This window comes from Anser brachyrhynchus, assembly GCF_964034855.1.
Source record: "Anser brachyrhynchus genome assembly, chromosome: Z".
NCBI lineage: Eukaryota > Metazoa > Chordata > Aves > Anseriformes > Anatidae > Anser > Anser brachyrhynchus.
Window position 1 is genome coordinate 74,515,943 of NC_137697.1, and position 16,933 is coordinate 74,532,875.

The window sequence follows — 16,933 nt, forward strand, 5'->3', positions numbered from 1 at the left end:
GGACAGGATGAAGTAAACCTGCTGCTCTGGTGGAGCACATTTCTAGCAATATTGGTTTGCTATAGCCATCATTTTCCTGCCCATTTCCACACTATATGTTTAAAATTCATTTACTATGCACGTGTGCACACAAACACACACACACAAAATGGAGATTACAATCTTTGCCTATTTCCTTGGACATACAAGATTGCCCTAGAAGACACCTGGGACAGTTTGACTTCCACTGGATCCCTTGGTTTCAAGGCCAGTGGCTTGGCACTATTTAGAGCAAGAGAGCAAATATGCAACAGCTCACATAATCTCTCCTTCCTGATGTCAGCCAGTAACAATGGAATGTGAGAAATGTATTATGTTAAAGAAAAAGACCATATCACTATAGGGACCAGCAAAGAAACCACAAAAAGATGAAACCCCAGACAATTTGATTCCTGACTGATATGACATCTGTACCACAGCTCCTCAAGTGTCAGGATATGTACTGAGACTTTGCCACCCACCTTGTCGAGATAACAGTTTACCAAGTGCAAGGTTCAACAGGATCTGAACGAAAGAAAGGCATTAGTTAAATTCAATAATACTTCCATAGATTACATAAAGTGTGCTTTTCCTCTTTGTAAGCCTGGTATATTACAATTAGTCTTGCTGGCAGCAGTGAGTCCCTACATCGTCTTCATTTTCTCCATTTTTCTTCCTTAGAACCTTTACTTCTACCACTTCACAGCAGCTTCCACTGAGGACTAGATATGTTCTTTATTCTAACTCACCAGTTTTCAGATCTTAAGTAACAGCTAACTTATTTTCCAGTATCCTGCAGTTTTCAAAGGTTTTTGTCACTGTTCTTTTTCTGTAACCTTCTGCTTTTCTTCTTGAAAGTTTTGAGCTTGTTATATACAGTATGTGTATCACTTCCAGATGTGAACAGAAATAGATTAGGCACACATGATATGAAGGACCATGCTTTTCATTTCAATTAAAAAAAAAAATAAGGAAAGGAAAGGAATGGAAAGGAAAGGAAGGAAAGGAAAGGAAAGGAAAGGAAAAGGAAAGGAAAGGAAAGGAAAGGAAAGGAAAAGGAAAGGAAAAGGAAAGGAAAGGAAAGGAAAGGAAAGGAAAGGAAAGGAAAGGAAAGGAAAGGAAAGGAAAGGAAAGGAAAGGAAAGGAAAGGAAAGGAAAGGAAAGGAAAGGAAAGGAAAGGAAAGGAAAGGAAAGGAAAGGAAAGGAAAGGAAAGGAAAGGAAAGGAAAGGAAAGGAAAGGAAAGGAAAGGAAAGGAAAGGAAAGGAAAGGAAAGGAAAGGAAAGGAAAGGAAAGGAAAGGAAAGGAAAGGAAAGGAAAGGAAAGGAAAGGAAAGGAAAGGAAAGGAAAGGAAAGGAAAGGAAAGGAAAGGAAAGGAAAGGAAAGGAAAGGAAAGGAAAGGAAAGGAAAGGAACCAACTACAATTGGTACAAAAAAACCAATAACAACAACAAAACACAGCAATAGGACAGAGTATCAATAATCTTTTCGGAACGTGATGTGGATAAACAGAAAGATTTAACCAAATGACCAAATTTCTGTACACAGACTTAAGTTAGGAAAAAAAAAAAAAAAAAAACTAAACTAGGTGATCAAACAGTATGAAGACTGTGTGATTTCTGACAGCTAAGAGAAGCCAGTGCCACAGATGCCCCTTCTGGAACAGCTGAAAAGATAATATATGTTATGTACTAAAATGATTAAAAGTCAGGTTGAATGTAATTCATATATTTCCAACCATCCAGGCAAAATTTCTGCCACAAATACTTCCCTTGAGATACTACAATCTACCCCTCTAGTGAATGAACTATATTGAATAAAGAGAGAAGAAACTGTCCAGATACTACCCCTTCTTCAGGGTAGGAAGTCCAGCAGTGCTCCTCAGGCATTTCTACTGGAGGATAGTCTTGATTGTAACTCCAAGTGCACTCATGATTTCCACACACTTTGCCCGAAGGGGCTGGTCCCTACTCCTCTCTCTCCACTGGATCCAGGCTGAGATGGATGACAATCACAGCTTTCTCCTTGCTGCTAATAAATGAAAAAAGGGCACAGTTCCCTGGTCTATACGGAGAAAGACCTCTTCTCAACTCCATATTCTATTGGATTTCCCTTGAGGTTCTGTTCGAGGTTCACAGTAATTTAAAGATCTTTTGCAACTAATTGCATAGCTACCATGAATTAATTGTGTTGATGCTAATGGAAAGCTTACATTCCACATTTCCTACCTGGATTTTCTTTATTGTCACAGTGTAGTTTCGATAGATTACTACTGATAAAAAATAATTACATTTTTTACTGATTACTCAGTAACCAGTATTCTACCATGCATTATTATCCGTGCCCAACATGATATCTCCCATCTGGGAAGTAGGATAGCTGGGAAAGTATACATGTCCAACCTCTTCAAGCAAGCACTGTCTATGCCGTAGACTGTATCAGAGATCTGATTATCTATGCTCTGACTGTATCAGAGATCCAAACTAAAATTTGGATCCAGAAGACTTGTTTCTATGCAGAACAAAGTGCACTAAGTAAGAACAGTGGAGTAAACACACTCCTGACTTGCTTTACAACTGAGTGGTCCCCAAGTAGCTTATTATTCAGCACTGCCTATTTCACCTCTCATTAGAAATGCCTAGCCCTCCCTTAGTACTCAGAGGTCCATAGGTACCAGGCACCATCAGTTACAGTTCAGAGTAATATTGGTATTGTTCAGACTAAGACATGAGCAAAAAAAAAAAGAAAGAAAGATATCCTTCTTTTCCACAGAAAACACAAGGTCACAAAGGAGTTCAGTAGTAGTCACAGGAACCCTTCCTCAATCCTGAAGCTGAACACCATAACCAGAAGAGATCTAGAACTAGCAGTAAAGACATGCAACTGATTTTGACCCAGAATGAATTACATCAGCAAAATGTCTCAAAGACGAGCAGCTTCACCTCCTCAGAACAGTTAACAGTTGTCTTTTCTCTTTTTAATTGAAATGATCAAAGTAGAAATTAGTTCCAGCATGACACTGTAACATTTCTTACAATACCCTTAAACAAGGTGCTCAGCTTTAGTATTACTTGGTTCTTTAATAGATTTGCGCACAGAATAAAAGTTGATAGCAAAAATGTTTTGGATGAAGTTGAAAGATATTTAATTTTAAAATAATACAATATATTATTCCCTTAATATAGTACAAAATTGTATCAAATTCGCTGATATAATTTGATATCAGTGAATATCAAGTAAGATTATTTGACCTTATCATAAGATCAAATAATCCATCAGATAATCACCCCAGGATTTTCTGCCATTTCATTTTTTCATTTTTCTGCCATCTCAAAAAGAATTATGAAAAAAAAAATGTTGTGTGTGAAAATTATTTTTGTGACTTTTTCATGTTTTCAACTTTTTCACGTTTTTAACTTTTTCACTGTTTTTTGTTTGTTTGTCTTTTTACTATAATTTTAAAAACATTCCTCTCAAAGATGATCTTAGAGGTCTTTTCCAACCTAAATGACTCTATGATTCTATGATAACAAATATATTGGACTTAAATAATCATCACTCGTTCACTCAAACAAGATCTTTTAGTCAGTGTATCTAAAGTAGAGAGCTTTTTAGAATTTCTAATAAACAAACAATAAATTAAAAATATATAATAAATACAATAAATTAAAAAAATATATATTTCAAAATTCATCAAAGTTTCCCAAGATGCAGCACTAATTTCTTTGGAATTGATGGGGACATTCCAATGTTTCAGATATTGGAGACACATGTCTGGGAGACAAAGCCAGGACTAATTAAGTTCAAGCTTCCTCATATACTCCAATAGTAGAATATCACAAAATTACCTCAGATAGAGTCTTTGAGTTTGCATTTCTTGGGGGGTTGTGTGACATATACATGATGAATAGCAGAAAAATGTGTGACATCAGCATACAAGAAACAGACAAAAGTCAAAGTAGCATGACAAAATCACAATCCTTGGGCCTGGAAACAAGCATTGAGAACTGATTTTGAGATACTCTCTTCTCTTTGAGAATACACCCACTGACATATTATAAAGATCTATCAAGATAGAGTATTTATTTAGGCACTCAGCAAGTTTCCAGCTTTCACAAAGCTGTTAGAGCAGAAGTAGGGAAGACCACTGTGGATTTGTCTCACATGAGAAATTGTGTCTGTGTAGTGAGTTTAACAAGGATTCTGTCTTCTGACAGCCAAAATACTCAGTCAAGTCTTCAGCTGTCAAGAAATCTCCCAGAAAAGACTCACTGCTGATTCACAGACGAGCTGAAAGTTTTCATAATCACTGGGGGAAAAACACAGACACACACACACACACACTTGACAGGTAATTTTTCACTGCTGTGAATTTCACCAGTTTCTTTGGGACCTCAGTCAGAAAAACTTTTGAAACACAAATGCATTATTTTCACATTTTTCAGTTTCTTCTGGCACTTCAGCAACACTTTATACTTTTGGCTGATCTTGGAAGGCTAAATCCATTTGCTGCTGGTAGATTAAGATACCTTGATTCCTTGATTGCATGTTCTACATTAAAACATGGAGGGCTTTGTTTTGTTCTCCCCCCGACTTTTTTTTTATTTGGGGGGGGGGGGGGGGGGGGCGTGTTGTAGGGGGATTGGGATTGGGGAGAGTTACTTACTGTTAGGAAGTTCAATTTGAGGATTATTTCTGCAGTTTCAGTTTTCAGGGTTTTTTCATTTTATCAAATTATTTGAGTAGAGAATCCAACTTTTTTAATCCAAGTTTAATCCATTCCCATTTGAGACATATTGGAATAGACTTACTTTGTCCTTCTACAAAACACTTATTAATTGGTGATTGATTTAATTAACATTTTCCGTTCTTTGTGAAAGACACTCCAACCAGAACTGTGAGTGCAGACAGTGCTTCTTGCCTTTTAAACGTGGAGTTTGATTCATGCACATTCATATGCCTGTATGTATGTATATAGGGAAACTTTTTCTTTTAGATCAATTTTATTTATTCCATTGGTTTTCTTGTGACATTCAGTTTAATCTCACCCTGCTTTATCTGTCTCAGTCCTAACCTATAACTCAAACCTCCTTCCCGACCATTCACTAATTGTTGGCATAATGAATGTCCCATGAGAAATTATAATTTGGAGTCTCTTTCAATCCCTCCTCTCGGTACAATTACACATTGTCAGAAAGATCAAGTGAATAAAAGGTGAGAATGGTGCTACAGACAGGTGATTAGAAGCACTTACTTGAGAGGCAGACAGCAAGGTTCTTACTATAGTAACTTCTAAGTGTTTCATTCAAAGTGAATTGTGTTTAAATGACAAAATTATAGTTTAAAATATCTATTAAACTATAAATTGTACAGGAAAATAGCATCAGGGTCCAAATCACCCCAAGCAGAATAAGGAATTGTATAGACCTTCATGACTGCCTATGTGAGCATTATTGATTACAATATTGAATTAAAAAAAAAAAAAGGATTGACTGATACAACAGCCTTCTTATTTTGTAAACTTTTCTCAGAGTTCATAGGAGTTACTTTGCTTTTGTTGAAAATTTGTGAAATGGAAATTAGATATTTTGTTTCAGGATAAATGAAAAGAACAGAGTTGTAGAAAAAAATAATTGTTTTGAACAGAATTCTTTTCCCCCATATTCTTTGTGGTGGCAGTAGGATCCAGCTACTGAAACCTTCATGTCTTTCCCGTTATGAGATCTGGGGCAAACTGCATTGTTTTGCTGTGTGCTTCATTCATCTTAGGCCAATTTGTCAGAAACACATTTAACACTACAGATATTCACATGATGTTGGCAGGTTCTACTCAAACTCAGCAGTTCACTCGTAATTCTTCCAACACTCAGCAGGCATGCATATAATAGTCATAATGATTCTCCCTGTATCCAGACCTCACTGAACTTCTGTAGGAAAAAATATAAACTAGTGTTTGACTGCAGCACATTCTGTGTTTCATTTTCCCCTATTTTCACAATTATCCGAGGTGAGCTTTCTCTGTGATGTCATCAGCATGCACAGAATGGAAGCTGACACATCAGCGTCAACATTACCTGGCAAAGAGCTCATCTGAATCCTCAGCCCAACCACGTACAAGATGTAGCTCATCTCTAAATAACAGTAGAACTCTCTATCATAAAAGTTCTCCATCATTAAAAAAAATATCCTAATGATGTTATTAAGCAATTTACTTTAGTTTCCTATACAAATCTTGAGAGGTTCAGTATAACCCAGGGAGAATATTTGTATCATCTCAAGTACTTATCATTACCTTCACGTTTTTAGCATAGCAGTCACCAGTTTACACCAAGGAGACAGTGTTTATTAAACCTTAGTTTAGAAATATTCATCAGCAACAACAAGCTTTTAAATTAAGCTGTGGATATCTACTAAGAATGAATGATGTCACTAAATTTAGTATACAATCTTATTGCGTACTAGTCAGGGGGCTGGAATAGCCATCCTGACCTTGGATACAGAAGAAACCAATCAGACATTAATGTTCATCCCTTCAAAAAGCTGGGGGGGGGGGGGGGGAGGAGAAGTCAGGAAGGAGGGAAAGAGGGAGAAAAACACTAAAATGCAGCAATCATATTTTGTAGTATTTTCATTGGACTTGGCTAGTCTGAAAGGCGTGCTTATTCGTGGAATAAATAACTACATTTGGAAACCACATAAATCTTATTGGTACCTCCTGCAGTGCTCTGGGAAAAAAAAACAAATTTTGGTCCTAGCCCTGAGGTCTTTGTGTGCTATGTATTATATCTGAAGTGTTCTTTCACCATTTCACTCTTAAAACTCTATTTCAGTCTTGTCAGTACAAGTGTATCGCCACTCTATTTTGGTATGACTAAGATTTTTTAAATCTATAATATGGAAGAAAACCCTGCTACAAAGTTAAAAACTTCACCCCTTCTTACATTTATTTCTTGAACGGAGGCTTATTGTTTTTAATCCCTTTTTTACTTTTGTAGAATTTTGATCATTTAGAAAATTCAAGCAAGTGAATCTGACATACAGTATCATACTATATTCTTCAAATTACTCTCCAGTTTCTAAATAATTTGCTAATTCTGACTTCAACTACTGTTGGAAAAAAATATATATTTTCCACCAATTAAAATGCTTTTTTTGCCCAGATCATATCTCCTATCCTCAAAAATAAAATAAATAGTTTGCTAAGGAAAATAATTTAAATAATCAACTGTCCCAGGCTATTTTGCAGCCAATGAATACAACAAACTTTAAATTCCGTATTGCTGCATTAAGAAAAATAATTCTTCCAGTGCTCAGTGAAAAACAGCCTTCTTTATCAGGCTTCAATTGTTAAACAACATCTAGATTGACGTTAATTAATATATAATCTTCATCTGACTCTATAAATAAAAAACATATAAATGTGTTATAAAATAGGAAAATCGTATACTTTTCTTGCAGGCCAGGATGGTGCAAGTAATGGCAAATATTTATATTGCACATCCTGGTACTTTTGGGAAATTATATCATACTTTGTAATCATCAGCAAAAACACAGAAAAACTTTCTATTTAGCCCTAAATTATGAATTTCTGGGTGGAAAAAAAAAAAGTTATTTAGAATTACTTGACATTCATTTGTGTTTCATATGTCTCTAGAATACTTGAAAATAGTTTTCTCTCAAAATAAACTATGTTAACAGAGAAAACATTTAAGAAGGCATAATTCTTTGGCAAATCAAACAGTAATCAGGCAAATAATCTTTTCTGTAATCCTTGACTTGTAAAGTACTTGTATGCTGGCAATAAAAATAAATAAATAAATAAATAATAATAAAAACATGCTAAGAAATACAGAACCATTATTTGTGACATTCTATCTTCTTTCCATTCCCTAGTACCAGTAGTTTGCATGTATTTATGTTCCATCTGCACAGAACTTCATTGCAAGGCTAATGAAATATTCCACTAATAACTACATCCTGGAATTAAAGTTACAGTAACGTCTTTCCATAAATACCATCACATTATCACCTGAAAAGTATTCCCTGTGGAGAAAGTAGTTATTCTATCTCTTACTGGAAACTCAGTGACACCATAGTATGTATCCCAGTGACAAATATACTGACTATATATTTAACCTCCTCCCTGACATGTCCAAAGCATCTCCATCACTGCATAACTAAACCAGTAAAAAGTAACGCCACATCAGCAGGATGTTATTTGGAACTAATGGAACAGTCCCACTGTATTCCCACCCAAATGTTTTCCAGATCAGTCTCAATAACGGGGCATGCCCTTTAACAAGTAAATGCCACTATTCCCATGATTAAGGGATCTACTGAGAAACAAAAGTTTGAAAAACATATCAAGGCAGTACAAATGTATCTCAGTGTGGTGATTTCCATGTAATTCTGTTTAAATATATCTTTCTTAGACACAGAACTAGAGATTTTCAAAAGAGTATAATATTTTAAAGAAGTTTACTTCCAAAAGGCCTGTGAAGTATCTCTCTCAGGCAATAAACTTACTTTTAATGAAGCATAAATCACTTAAAAATTATACTGAATCATTTTTCTGTAGATGGGCTATTAGGCATACCTACTTCAATATATATATATATATATATATATATGAGACGGTCTACAGATGTTATGTTTTTTACTGTATTTTTAAATGGCTCTGATTGAATATTTTGTGATATTTAAAAGCAGCTTATAGATAGCTGAGGATTTACTTATTGCTATAAGGACATATTTGACAGATAAATATATATATATACAACTTTTATAAGTAAGAATGGTTTATTATAAACCTTTCAGGAAATATCTAGGACAGAGTTGTTCAAATACCAGGCTACATTCCCACCAGTAAAAATCGTAGGCTTTGCCTTCATATGCCACTTGTCTGGCCAGAGAAACACACATTTTGCCCTAACACATTGGGCTACAGCACCGGACAACACACCTCTGTGACAGTGATTCAAGACTTCCTATTTTCCACTTTCTTTCAGTCCACCTAATATTACATTCACAGTTTCAGTACTGAGGCTGAATTAATTTTTATTCTATAAATTGTATATTATATAAATTATATAATATATAATTTATATATAATATATTATATTAATAATAGTTAAATTAATAGTTAAATTAGAAATAATTAGAATGATAATAATATATATGATATAAATTATTATATAAATTAAATAATTAAATAAGGTGTTCTTTATAATGAAACAGACTGAAGGAAAAAAAACCACAACATTTATAAAGCAAATATAAAAATGGTTGAATACTGCACTACTTACAATCAACATAAAAACAGACTTTACTTTAGGAGTACTTCAGACAGCAAGTTGAGGAATCATGCCACCCTCCCTGATTCTCAAGTCTCTCAATCAATCCTCCAGAATTTGTCTGAGAAATAGAAACTGATAAAGAGGAGCCCAAAAGGGCTTGTGTTATGGTGCACTCAAATAACAGAAACAGACATGGCATAATAGGAGAAACAGGTTACTGCATGTACATATGTACATACATGTGTACAGTACATGTGTACATTATACACACACATACATGTACATCTATAGGCATTCACGCAGTGCTTTATTTACAACCTTTTTGCTGACAAAGACTTTTTTGTGCCCACTTCCCATCCTCTCCCCATACAGAAAGCAAAACAAGCAAGTGTTGATTTCCAGTTGTTTTTTGTCAGGTGAGTATAGAGGAATGTGCACAAGCATGTATCCAGACATCACTTGAATCAGTGTTACTAACAGTCCAAACTAAAACTGCTGCTTTGAAGAGCTGCAAACTTTCTCTTCCTAGATTTGCTTATGGCTACCTAAACTTTGTGATCCATGCATAGTTCTACTACATAAATTTTAGCTAGAGAGAATTACATGGAAGACATTCCTGCCAATTTATGTTTATTTTTCTTTCCTTCCTTATTTTCATTACAGTCACTGCAAAATGTTAGACACTCAACAGTTTAACTAATATTTTGGGGAACAGCATCACAATGTATTACACCATTCATCACACCAGAGCTGTGACAAGGTCTATAAAACATATAAGAGCAGAAAAAGTTCAGGAGCTGTTTTCCTGTTCAGTTTCACAGTAAACCTGAGAAACAACTGAGGGAAGGAACAGTCTTTATTCAGATTTTACATTCTTAGTCTCTTCATCATGCACTAGCACATGCAGAAGTCACATCGTGCTTGGTTAAAGAACATATTGCAGAACAAATCTGTTTTTAGGAATAAATCTAAAGCTCACAAGTCTCTTTCTTTTATGTATGCATTATATACAAAGCATCATATTTTAGTAAATGCCCTGACAGGTACTTAAATGAAATACGTGATCATATCCTTTTGTAAGAATATTCATGTTAAACCTTTTGACTGATCTGTGGTTTTTGGACTATGCTGTACTGGATTTCTGTCCTACAAAATAAATAAATACATTAATTAATTAATAACAAATATTCTTATGACAAGGTCATCCTGTCTAATTGACACTTCTATGCTGCAAAAAAAATGCCAAATTTCTAGTAAAGCCTCTTGGTAAGATTTTTCATAACTTACAGTGAAGGCTTATCTTTAGTTCTCTACTCCTAATGCATTGTCCCACAAACCCCCATTATTTTCTTACAAAATATTCCTAAACTGAGTCCAAGAGGAAGAAATTATTTTGCAGCAGTCAGTCACAGAGGCCCAGCAAAAATCAGATATCAACACACAGCCCCACCTTCCTACCTGGGCTTCAGCCCTGAGTGAAGATACAACAGCTCAACAAGTCATTGTGTGTTAGCTAAGCTGGTTACTACTTGCGTTCAGTCTGAGCACATGAGAAATAAACGGCAATTCAGCCAAGCTTTCATCAGAAGACAGACGGGGGAAATTCCTTTGCCTTTGTTTTCATGGTGGGCCAAAGATAGGTGCAGATATGGGTCCCATGGCATGGTTAACATTTACAGCTTGTTAAGCTGCGGCAACATGAGCACAAGAGCGAGTTCCCAACTATCTTGCAAATACTCAGGTGCCATATCCAGTCGTTGACCCAAACCCATTAAAAGAATCCAACAATTTTCATAAGAAAAGTTATTGTTGGTTTCTGAAGTCTCTCTTACTTAATCATCTAAGTCTCTTGTTAGATATTAGTTATACTTACTAATTCCCTATACTACCGTTAAGGGCTCTGTGCCAGATTTACTACAATACTCACCATTACTGTGGTGATTGTTTACAGTGCATTCACACCCACATAAATTCACTTCCTGTCTATTAAAAAAAAAGTGTTTTATTTTTGTACAAAGAAAAAACAAACAAAAAACCACTATCCATAACAGGAAAGACAGTTTTGAAACACTTAGATTAGAAAGTTTTGCCATAAACAGGTAAATTCTTGCTTTTTATATTTATACAGTTTAACTTACTAACACTAGGATTTATGGAAAATGCATCAGAATTTAGACTACATTCTGGTTGTTTCAACTGCTAGATGTCTCTGATGAGACAAGCCTTTTTAAAAGCCTTCCTCCATATTGTGACTGCTCAGCATTTTCTGAAAATCCAGCTTCAGAACTGTAACTCTTTTCTCTCTTCAAAAATTGTTACTATGAATAGTGACTTTGCATTACTTAAAATGTTTTGTTTTGTTTTGTTTTTCCAATACAGCAGAAATAGAGTAAAATAAATTTATCAAAATTGGTAGCTATTTCATTTAAGAAACTTATTAATGTCTCTACAATGTATTGATTATTTTTTCAGCCGTTAGTAAGAGGATACAGGAGAGTTAGAGCTTGGGCCTGTGGTTGTTAAAGATGGAAAAAAAAATCTAATTACATTAAAAAAGAAAAAAAAAAGAAGGACATAGCCTTCTATACTGCCAAAATATTATTTCCATTTAGCCTCTCCATCCACTAATGTATAACCAGCAAGTTAAGAGAAACTGCACATCTCTGCAGTATGATTATCAGCATACTAACAGTAGAAGCACCTTCAGACTCACAACTCTATCTGAAAAAAATTGCTTTGAATAAGCTTTTAGATAACTAAAATGCAGAAAATAGATAAGAAGTTATACGAGTTATCTTTTATAGTGTACCTGCTCAACAGATAGCACTGGTAAGAGAGTCTTAATGAATGCTTATGGGAGCTTCTATGTTACAAACATTAAAAGCGATTAACACACATTTTGAAAAGGGTTTTGTAATTGAAGAAATCATGCCTCTTGATGCATATCCTAGGATCCATTAAGAGAAATTCAGGGACAATGCTGGGTGTAAAGCTCAAACCACTACCACATTTATTGCCTAAGTCACACTAAATTCCTGATGCTGGCACCTCAGTCTCATAATCCCACCTTTGAAAACATTTGCCTGTACATCACCTCTCTGGAATCATCTGAAAGTGTCCACATTGTACAAACACAATTCCCAAGCAAGTTTGAAGTTCTGCTTCTGATCATGTTTATAAACTCTGCACCTTAAGCACTAGGCATCTCAACAATCCTAGTCATCCTAGTGACTCTCAAGATGCCCAAGTCTGTCTTCATCCACAAACATCATCTGAAGGCCCCAGTCAGTTAACACTTACTGTGTGCGCACAAGAGCAAAAGGAGATATTTTCACCTGGAGCACTGTGTGCAGCTGTGGGCTCCCCAGCCTACAGCAGGTGTTAAGGCCCCTGAAGCACCCAGAGGAGCGCAGCAAGCCCGGCCCAAGGGCCGGACGGCCGTGCTGTGAGGAGAGGCTGAGGACACTGGGGCTGCCCAGCCTGGAGAAGAGGAGGCCCAGAGGCGGCCTCACTGCTCCCGGCAGCTCCCTGAGGAGGGAAGCGCAGAGGCAGGTGCCGGCCCCTGCTCCCTGGGAGCTGCTGGCAGGGCACACGGGAACGGCACAGAGCTGCGCCAGGGGAGGGCCCGGCTGGGCATCGGGAAGCATTTCTGTACCCTGAGGGTGGCCAGACACCGCAACAGGCTTCCTAGCGAGGTGCTGGGTGCCCTGAGCCTGTCGGTGTCCAAGGGGCATTTGGACAATGCCCTCAGTACTGTGCTTTGACTTCTGGTCAGCTCTGAAGTGGGCAGGCAGTTGGGCTAGAAGGTCCAGTTTGAAGTTCCTTTAAAGGTTTCTTCCAGCTGAACTATTCTATTTTCCCTTTCAATTTAATAGTAATTCAATTCAAGTTCAATTTAATTTTAATTTAATACCTTAGTCACTTACAGGAGATGCAAAGACTGCACATTCCCACCTCCTAGTAGCCCCAGCCACCAGCCTATGGCATGTTCTAGCCCTGAGATGCTTAGCTGAGAGCAGGACTCCTTCAGAGTGTGGTCCAAGGATGCTCTTCTCTAGTGGGTGGTTTGCGCTGCTGCTTCATCGTCCTCAGCTGCTGAGAATCTACTGCTTATGTATCAAGGTTTGATACGCATTTAATAGACAGATCAATCAGTTAAATCTAACTATGAATTCTGCCATAGCAGCTGTGTGACACCAACCCCAGGTGTCTTTGTGGATTTAGTCATCACTGCCAACGGTTCAAAAATAGGTTATTCTAACTCAGCAGGGGCCACCTATTGATAACATCCAGCGGATGAATACGTTATGACACCACAGCAAAGCTTTCAACAACACATGCATTCTTTCATTCTAGTTTACCCTTTCAGTTTTCCTCATTTCTCATTTTTATCTTAGTTTCCCCTCTATCTCCTCCACTCATCTATCACTGAATTTCTCACCTTCCATCATTTATCTTCCTTTTTAAGCCCCCTTTCAAAACTCTCCTTTTAACTCCTGTTTCAAGAAGACTGTAACTGAAATACAAAATGACAAAACATTTACACATCCTTTCTGCACCCTCTCAGAAAATGCATGAACTTCAGATTATCCAGGAAAACAAAATGAAGTGATGATGAATTTATGATTACAAAGCAAAGAGCTCTATAATGCTAAAGAACAGTAAGATACTCATTATTTCTAACCTTATTTTTAAAAGCCTACATTTATGCTCCTTCTGATTGGGCCCAAGATTCTTTTGATGCAACACCAAGATCAATGTTCAGACTGATCCTGGTAAAACAAAAATAACAGGAAAAAAATAAATAAATTTTAGAGATTCAATAGCTAAATACTAGGGAATATAATACAAAAATAAAAGCTCAAACCCAGTGCCAAGGGAAACCAGCAGAAAGTATGTTACAGCATTGATAGACCTTGAACATTTCTTAGGGAATAACTTAATAAATCCTCTAAATTGCAAAAGGCACTAGGCAGAATGTTACAAAGCCCCACAGAGAATCTTCTAAGAATTCATAATGCAGAAATAATATGCATTAAAAAAGATGAAGATTTAAAGATCTGTGGATTAAAAAAAAAAAAAAAAAAAAGAACCTTAGTAGCCAAAAGTGAGTATAACATTCATTATAAAAATAATTAAAGGCCTGTCTCTTTGGTATCTTATTTTAGTGCCCTATGTAGTGGTAAGATCTTGCTCCATAAGAGGTCAGATATTGTAGAAGATGATGCTGCACTCCTGTAAGTTTTCTGGTTTTAGTATGACAGGAATCTAATCTAAGCCAAAGACAATTTTCAAACAGGATTCAGTAAAGATATTTTAGCAATATCCCTCTGAAATATAGAGCAGAACAAAACAAACAAACAAAGAGACTTTAAATGAAATATAAAGTTCAGTATCAGCTAATGACAGACAGGTGAGTTAGATAAAATGAATAGAGTGCTACTGAATTCCCGTCCAAGCAGACACCTAATTTTGGTAAATTCTGATATTGCTAATCATGAACTAAGCACTGTTGCCTTTCTTCAATTACTTTACACCAAAATCATTTATGGGGCACTAGCAAAAAAAAATAAAAAATAAAAATAAAAATAAAAAACCTCACATTCAGAGACAGAAAGCACTCAGGGAAAAATTTAGATGAGGCAGATTCTGGCAATTACCCATACTAAATTAAAAATATCTCCCTCTCATCCCCAAGAAGGTTAAGTTAAATTTATTCAAATATTAACAAGGTACTACATTTATATGACTGTGTGTATATATATATATATACGTATACATTATAATAATAAATATATATAAAACCATACATAATGTCTGTGTTTCAGTGAAGGAAAATATTACTGCTTGGATGTATTGAAAATAGAAGTTGTACCACTACAAATTTCTTGTAATTTAAAAGCGTGTATGGATTTGCTTGTGGTGGGTATATCTTTTTTTTTTTTTTAATTGTATTCAAAGTTGTTCTTGTGTCCAGCCTAAAAAAAAAAAATGCATATATATATATATATATATATACATTTTGTTTCTATTTTATATATAAAATACAGATGTGGAAATAATCTTTGGTACTGAGACCCTCAGGTGGTGAACACTATCACCATTTGATCTCCCAATATGGTTTCTTCAGAAACTGAGAAAACTACCTTGCCCCATTCCAGACCTGGAGAAATCTGAACCTGCCAGAGTCAAGAAAGCAGCTAAACAGGTCAGAAACAGGGCAAGCAAAATCCATTTGCATGTCTTCTCTGTGCTTGGCTCAGAGCTCCTCAGGATCAAGTGTAATCACAAAGCACTCACCAAGCATTTTAAGGGCCCTGCGTACCAATCCATAAAGCATTGCTGGGTTAAATCTGGGTTTCAGTATCTTACAGTAGCTGAAACGGACCCAACATGTTTCCAGCAAGTAAGAGGGCTAAGATAAGCCCTAAGCACCCAGGTAGCCTTACAGAAGCTGCCAAACTCTAAGCAAAAATTTGGCAGTCTCACAGCATTCAGAGAAGGCACAGTGGAACAGGGTGGACTCTGAAAGAATACAAATAATATTCTCCTGTTGCAAGAATGAAAGAGCAAACAAGAGTAGAAGGTAGCTAAAAGTAACATACGAACACATCTGAAAGAAAAGCTTTTCTGATGATGATTAAGATGAGCTACTTCTTTCCTTCCTAAAGATTTTGTGTTCCATTGCTCAAGGAAAGGACTTTTTTAGTATGAATAAAAAAAGCGAACATTTTCATTTTCTCAATGCCATGTTATTAGCTGCCACCACTGTGATGAAGCTGCTGTCACAACGGCAGCCTGCCTCACTAAATAGTAAAGTGAAATCCTATTTCTGTAACATAAAAAAAAAACTTTCTTGAAAGGCATGGTGTTTAATCATGAGTATATTTATCGGAGGATTGACTTAAGTGCTATACACTCTTTGCTTTAAGCATTATCTTTGAGTCATTCGTTGTTTTCACTTTTTCTTCAAAAGCCAAACATAATAAACAGAAAACAGTTCAAAGCAATACTTATCACTGGTGATCTGAATGTGATGTTTGTAAGCATACATCCATTTTTTTCCAGCTGATCCTACACTTCAATAATTATTCCTTTTACTGTGAACAAATATGCTATCAAAAAAAATATATATATATTCTTTCAAATCATGACTTGTTGACTTGTTTCAGAACCATTCACCTGAATTGATGATTCTAAAGGAATAGTGAATATTACCCCATGGTATTTATATAATTTGACTTCAAAGGTCTGGAATGATATTTTAGGGTTCATATTTTATATGTAAGAAAACCAAAAATATATGTATTTTAACAGTTTCTTTTCAATTCTTTTTGCTGCATGGAAATACACCTATTTTAAAAAAAAAAAAAAAAAAAGCCAAGGATGGGGGCAGGGAGTTTAGCCACTCCAACCCCAAGAAAACTGCAAAAAGACCATGAAATTACATTTCACATGCTTCAAAGATTCAGATTAAAAACTACCATATGCAAGCTACAGGAAACATCTCTGTTTTCACCTTCTATAATGACAACCTAAGTTTGATCTCTCCTGCCATCCTCAGGCAAAGCTACCAGAAGAACAGCCCGTAACATTGAAATTAAATGCATTATTTCACTCT